The sequence below is a fragment of the Prionailurus bengalensis genome, chromosome B2 (assembly GCF_016509475.1).
Source record: "Prionailurus bengalensis isolate Pbe53 chromosome B2, Fcat_Pben_1.1_paternal_pri, whole genome shotgun sequence".
NCBI classification, from domain to species: Eukaryota; Metazoa; Chordata; class Mammalia; order Carnivora; family Felidae; genus Prionailurus; species Prionailurus bengalensis.
This window is the reverse complement of record NC_057349.1, coordinates 16,561,734-16,569,047: the sequence shown is the minus strand read 5'-3', so window position 1 is coordinate 16,569,047 and position 7,314 is coordinate 16,561,734.

Genomic DNA, 7,314 nt, shown 5'->3' with positions numbered 1-7,314 from the left:
GGTTGATTAGGATGGAAGAGGAAGGAACTTTCTAGGGTGACAGCAATATCAGGGGTATAGGTGACACTGATGTAGCCATTTGCCAAAGCCCACTGAATCGTAACACAAAAACCCTTGGCATGGAATTTCACCGCGTCTGAGTTAGACCTCAATTCCGCAAATTAAGTCAATTAACGTTGAAGAGAACAACAACAGAACACTGATTCAAAATTCCCCTCTAGATCACAGAAAGGCAGCGGGTGTGAGTCAGCAATGCGTCCTTGGGGGGGGGGGGGGGATGCTGTCAGCAACATTTGAAAATGTTCTGCAGCCAGCAATTTCTTTCTAAACTAAAGCCTCTCGCACCCTGATCACCAATGGTGGCAAGACCAATCATCGCAGCGGCAGCCCTTGGAGTGGGGGCTGGCAGGGGTTCTAGAATGACTCAGGAAAGCATCCAGAGAGGAAGGAATGCCCCGTCCGTCCGTTGTCTATTCCCTCCTGGCAACCGGTACTGAGAGGCCCTGAGATACGTGTCTGATCTGCAGCCAATCAGCCCCAGCCTCTGCCCTCTGCCCCGCCTACCACCCTCTCCAGGATAGAACCGTGAAGGTTGCCCAGCTTCATTCCAGACGTATCTCGGAGGCTGCTTCCATACATGAACATGTGCATTCCTTCCTTCCTTCATCCTGCATCGTCGATCCAGCATCTCTGTAACCGGCACCGGGCTGGGGGCCGCCGTCGCTACAGTGAATGAGAAGCGGTTGTCTGTCCCCAAAGCCCCACAGTCAAGGGGCCAGCTAAGTAACTGGGCGATTTAAGGGCGGGATGGGAAGCACGGTCATAGGTCCTTGAGTCTGTGACCCCAGAGGAGAGACTCGCCGCTGGGGGAAGGGGCTGGGGGTGAGCTCCGAGGGCTCCCTGGGGACAGGGGGATGGCATCATTTGGCTGGGGGCATGGTGAAAAGGGAGACCTGGGAACAGGCTAGACCACAAGCTGTCTAAAGAGTTCGGACTTTACCTCGAAGCTGCCGAGTCCTATTGCTGTTTCTCCAATACAGGAAGGACATGCTTTGTATTTTATTTCGCTCCCCTTTTAACCCAAGGAAATGCACAGTAATGCCTGCCTCTCTGGTCTCCGCCCCACAGCGAGAGGAGCCAGGCCCTAAGCTCCAGCAGCCAGACGTCCCTGGGGGTCGCCTCCTTAACTACTACCTTCCAGTCCTGAGGAAACACAGAGGCAGGGCATACGGACCTCAGGTTCTCCAAACCCCAGCTGAATATCTGAATTCTGGTCTTCCACGATTATTCTTGGGGCTGTGAAACTGCTAGTGACTTCCACGCTGGCTTGTTCGATAACTGGTTCTACCTATCGAAGGAAGCAGCTGGGATACCTGGTACCGTCTCATCCATCCCGAGGTGTTCTGTCTGATAACCTCAACTCTACCAGAGAGGCCCGGGAATAAAAACATTTCCAAATGTAGAAAGTCAATGCCATCAGATCCATGCTGTAGGCACCTGTTGGCACGTATTCAGTTACCCGGTCCTTTATGTAGGGGCTGATCTGTTCATGTTCCACGCGATCGGGACAAGCCTGGAATTATCCATTTCCAGCCCAGGGCAGATTAAAAGTAACAGCTCAGAGTCTGGGCAAGATCCGACTCCACAGAAAGCAGGTGAAGGGGAGCATTTATTTATTTTTTAATGTTTATTTATTTATTTTTGAGAGAGAGAGAGAGAGAGAGAGGCAGAGGAAAGGGGAGACAGAATCCTAAGCAGGCTCTGTGCTGTCAGTACAGAGTCCGATGTAGGGCTCAAACTCATGGGACCCCAAGATCATGACCAGAGCCGAAATCAAGAGTTGGACACTTACCTGACTGAGCCACCCAGGTACCCCCAAGAGCGAGGATTTAAAAGAAACAACTTCTAGGGGCACCTGGGTGGCTCAATTGGTTAAGCGTCCAACATCGGCTCAGGTCATGATCTCTCAGTTCGCGAGTTCAAGCCTCGCATTGGGTTCTATGGGTCCCCTGCTCTCTCTCTCAGAGATAAAGAAACATGAAAGAAAGAAAGAAAGAAAGAAAGAAAGAAAGAAAGAGAAAGAAAGAAGAAAGAAAGAAACATTAAAGAAAGAAAGAAAAAGAAAGAGAAAGAAAGAAAGAGAGAGAAAGGAAAAGAAAGAAGGAAAGAAAGAAAGAAAGAAAGAAAGAAACAACCTACTGCAGCTACGGAGGGAGAGAGAGACAAAAGTCCTCCAGGGCTAGGGGGCACTTCTTTCCAGTGGAGCAAACATTTTCATTGCTGCAAGGAAACAATCATTTTAATAGTCATCCTGTAAAGTCTACTCAGGTTTGCTGTGCTCTGTTTAATAAGGCTGGGACATGTGCAATATACGTCAGAAAAAAATACCATCAGAATTATTACAGTATCGAAATGTTAGTGCTTCAGGGAACACGTTGCAGTTGTCTGGGAATTTCGTTCACAGGGACAGCGTCACTGTCCAGTGGTACAAAAATGAATGAAGCGTTTTTGTGTTTGTAAATTACACCGAGCGAGCGAGTATCAGGCGACAGAACCAAAACAGCCTTTACAGGTAAACTTACAAACAGAATTCTAAGTCTTTCCCTTCCCACAGTATCAACTTCCCTCCACACATAACAAAGAATTTAGGAAGGGCTCCTTTACCCTTTTTTTAATCTGAACATTTTTTAATGTTTATTTATTTTTGAGAGAGAGAGAGACAGACAGAGTATGAGCAGGGGAGAGGCAGAGAGATAGGCTGAGCAGACAGAATCGGAAGCAGGCTCCAGGCTCTGAGCTTTCAGTGCAGAGCCCAACGCAGGGCTCGAACCCACAAACTGAGATCATGACCTGAGCTGAAATCAGATGCTTAACCGACTGAGCCACCCAGGTGCTCCTTTCTTTTTTTTTTTTTTCTTTTCTTTTCCTTTCTTTCTTTCTTTCTTTCTTTCTTTCTTTCTTTCTTTCTTTTTTTTTTACAGTAACAAGCAGTGAAGCTCTTTGGTGCTGACTCAAGGGTCAGCAGGTTTGATGAAACTTGGGAAACCCAAACCTGCCACACCTAGACGACACCATTTCTTCCCCGCCCCTCAGAACCACACTGGGAATGGCTGTTGTCTTCGTGCCCAGCAGTACTTGTTCTTAAATCAAGGGACCAATGAATCTCATAGATGTTAGCATCCAGCGAGAGTCTGCTAGGATCAACAAAACTTCGGGCAGGTGAGGTATTGGGGCAGTGTTTGGTGCAGGTGAGATTCTGACCCCCTTGAGGCTGGATAGAGCTGGGACCCTTGGCTGAAAGCCTCGAAGCTCGAAAAGCATGGTTGGGGGGAGCTATTAAGAACAAACTTACGAGCTGTTATTTAGTTGTTTGGTAACACTTGACGCTGGTAAAAAGGTCTCAAGGTCTATTTTCTTCAGCAATTATTCTTTGCAACTTATGAAATGCTTTCATATGTACTACCTTAGTTCTTACGTTCTTCCCAAGGCCTCCAAAACTGCTGCTTTTTTTTTTTTTTACTTTGGCTCCATACTTAAAAAAAGAAAAGAGAAGGGGCGCCTGGGTGGCTCAGTGGGTTAAGCAGCCGACTTCGGCTCAGGTCATGATCTCGCGGTCCGTGAGTTCGAGCCCCGCGTCGGGCTCTGTGCTGACAGCTCAGAGCCTGGAGCCTGTTTCAGATTCTGTGTCTCCCTCTCTCTGACCCTCCCCTGTTCATGCTCTGTCTCTCTCTGTCTCAAAAATAAATAAACGTTAAAAAAAAAGAAAAAAAAAGAAAAGAGAAGAGAAAAGAGAAGAGAAAAAAGAAAAGAAAAGAGAAAAGAAAAGAAAAGAAAAGAAAAGAAAAGAAAAGAAAAGAAAAGAAAAGAAGAAACACATGAGAAGAATAGTTCTGGACGTTGAGAAGAATAGTTCTGGGTTTCTGTTAATTGAGTTAATGAAATGGAAGCCTCTTCGATTGCATAACTTGGGGTTTTTCTGAAGTCTCCTCCTGATGAAAAATTAGCGAAACCAAAAGGGGAAGATAAAGGCATTATTTTCCTTCTTCACATTTACTGGTATTTTCCAAATCCCTGCAGTGTTACTCCTGACAAACGGTTTACTTGGTGAGGTCTACGCTCTGGTTCAACTCAGAGTTTTGGATTATTCTTTTTTTTTTTTAGGGTTTTTTTTTAATGTTTATTTTTGAGAGAGAGACAAAGTGTGAGTGGGGGAGGGGCAGAGAGAGAGGGAGACACGGAATCCCAAGCGGGCTCCAGGCTCCGAGCCGTCAGCCCAGAGCCCGATGCGAGGCTCGAGCCCATGAACCGTGAGATCACGGCCTCAACCGAAGTCGGACGCTCAACCGACTGTGTCACCCAGGCGCCCTGGATTATTTTGTTGGGTGACACTCCGTGTTTTCCTACCTTGCTTTGAATTAAATCCTAGCAGCCCGAGCAGGGAGAACACAAGGCCAGGAATCAAGAGAAGCGAGCTAGGGCCACTTAATACCTTCATGCCTTGTCTTCCTCGACTACGGGCAGCGAGCATCGCCTGGCTCACAGGTGGCTTATGACCAGTGGAAGAGGACGCGTGGAGCATCTTTAAAGGCCTTAAATCCCACAGGACCTCAGTATCCAGGGCAGCAATCAGTACAGCTCACTGGAACAGAAGACGCTATTGCTACTCGTTGGGAAAGCATCAGGGCTAACTTCCAAACTAGAAAATTCGCAAGGGTCCGCAGTGTGCTCGTTTGGTTGGTTGGTTTTTTTCCGGATATAGTGTCAAGTTCCGTGCTTCTAATCACTCTACCCCAAAGCAGCTCTCTTGGGAAATAGTTGGCATGATGAGAATTATTGGATGTGTCACCTTAGACATCCATCCCCGGGCGTTGACAGAAGCCAGCGTAAGGGGAGCTTTGGGAAAGCCCACTTACATTTCCTCCTCACCTGGAATATTCTCTCTCTGCAGATTTCCTGATGTCAGTGTGTTTGCAAAAGGACAGCGAGGCAGCCAGCTGCTCCTGGTGGGAACTCCCGGGGACACTGCCGCAGTCAGGCCCACTGTGTGTAAAGACACTTTCGGCCACAGTTCTTGGTGCTGTGCAACCTGTAGCTGCTGACACGTTTCCGGGGGTGGGGTGGGGGGGTTGCAGAGCGATGGCCGGAGACCGCATGGGGGTCTGTGGTATGAATTCCCCCCTCCTGGCACCGGTCACCTCCAGAGTCTGCGGATTGGGGAGGATGCTTTCTTTTGCCTTTATGCGTCTGCCTTTCACCTGCTTTCCCAGCCAGCTGGCATCTCGGTCGCCTTCCCTCTGTTGACTGGAGCCGGGATGTGTTTGGCTTTTCACGGATTGTGAGTAATTATTAACTCTGTGGGGTAGGTTATTGTTTTATGTTCAGAACATTATTAGGGGTCTTTGAGATGCCGCAGCTCGATAAGGCCTTTGGAGGCTGTTCTCCTGGGGGTTCCCGGGAACCCGACGATGGTGCCCTGGCCCCACAGGGGGACCAACCCAGTTTCCTGAGAAGGAAGTGCTTTGCACTGGAGGGCAGGGAGAGCACTCTGTCATCAGCCTGGCTTCCTGATCTAATGCCAGGAACCTCAAGCTGCTAAAATCCTCCGGGAGACAAGGTTCAGGTTTCACGTGGGGCTGTCCCGGTCAGTGAAGGTCAGCCGCCTGTCCACGCACGTATGTTTTGGACCCTTCCTCTGAGCCATCGGAGGGCTCCCTGCAAACTGCCTGCCCCCGGCTTGCTGAGGAGAGCTGGGAGAAGAACAATTCTAGAAAGGCGCCCGCAGTCCATCGGTGGAGGTCATAGATTGAGAGTTCTCTTGGGGCATTACCTTGTGGATTCTGGGAGGCAGGGAAAGGGGCTAGGGGACCCTAGAGAGAGGGAGAGAGAGAGATGTGGACCAGAGAAGAACGAAAGTGGAGCAATGCTCGCCCTCCAATAGTGAGAACTTAGCACACGATCGGCACCCGTGCCCACGGAGCCTTGCTGGAGGCCATGCGTCACTCCCGCTGTGGCTGTCGCACACGGTCCGAGCAAGACAAACAGGACTGAACCCTTTCCAGGGAAGCTTGATGCCCTCGAGGGTCGATGCCACTTTGGACATAAAGCAGAGATCCTTGTCTGATTAGTGGCAACTTGTTCAGAATTTCCAAGCATTCAGTACTAGTTAACATGAAAGTGAGAAGACCAGTGATAATAAACACTGGTGGGAAACTGGCTTACCCTTTCCTATGGCCCAGGCCTCACATTCTCTGCATCTGTTGACCCTTCTGGCCAGTTCTCCTTCCCCTCTCTGTAGCTGCTCGGGATTGTCTTGTCACCTTTTCAGCAGTCCCCACCTCCAGCCAAAGTCTGCTCATAGGAAAAGAGCCCACACCAAGTCTGTTCACACTAGAAAGGCCAATATATCCCCTCTTCCAATAATATCGGCATGACTATTATCCTTACCAGGAGAAAGAAGTTTCAGTCAAAGGAAATCATATCTAACTGTGAAGTTTTAAGAGAAGTAGAACGAGTATAAGCATTTATTGAGTGCCTACAATGGCCCAGGTATCATGCTGTGCACATGCCTCTGGGGAGACAGTCTTATATTCGTTTCCTCAAGAGTAACCTCTCTAATGGTACGTAGTGTTTTCAGCCTGAAATGACTCACGGACTTAATTTTTAGACCCCTGGCTCATCAGAATCCAGGATTACATGAAGGTATTTCAGAGCTGCTACCAGAAATGGAGAAGCCGAGTGAGTAAGAACAGCGAATCGAGGCCTTTCTCCCCGGCTTTGGCCAGATCACTGTCACTTGTGTTCATTTTAAATCTTGAACTTCAGGGGGGGCCTGGGTAGCTCAGTTGGTTGAGTGTCTGACTTCGGCTCAGGTCATGATCTTACAGCTCATGAGTTCGAGCCCTGCGTCGGGCTCTGTGCTGACAGCCCAGAGCCTAGAGCCTGCTTTGGATTCTGTGTCTCCTCTCTCTCTCTCTCTCTCTCTGCCCCTCCCCCACTAGTGCTCTGTCTGTCTCTCTCTCTCAAAAATAAACATGAAAAACTTTTTTTTTTTTTTAATCTTGAGTTTCAGGAAAACGTCTGCCTTCAGAGTTCAACTAAAAAATACATTTTTAAAATATCTTGTCTGGAGGTGCCTGGGTAGTTCAGTCAGTTGAGCGTCTGACTCTTGATTTCAGCTCAGGTCATGATCCCAGGATCAGGGGATTGAGACCCGAGTAGAGCTCTGCGATGTCTGTTTAGGATTCTCTCCCTCTCCCTCTCCCTCTCTCTCCCTCTCTCTCTCTCTCCTCTCTTCCTCTCTCTCTGCCTCTCTCC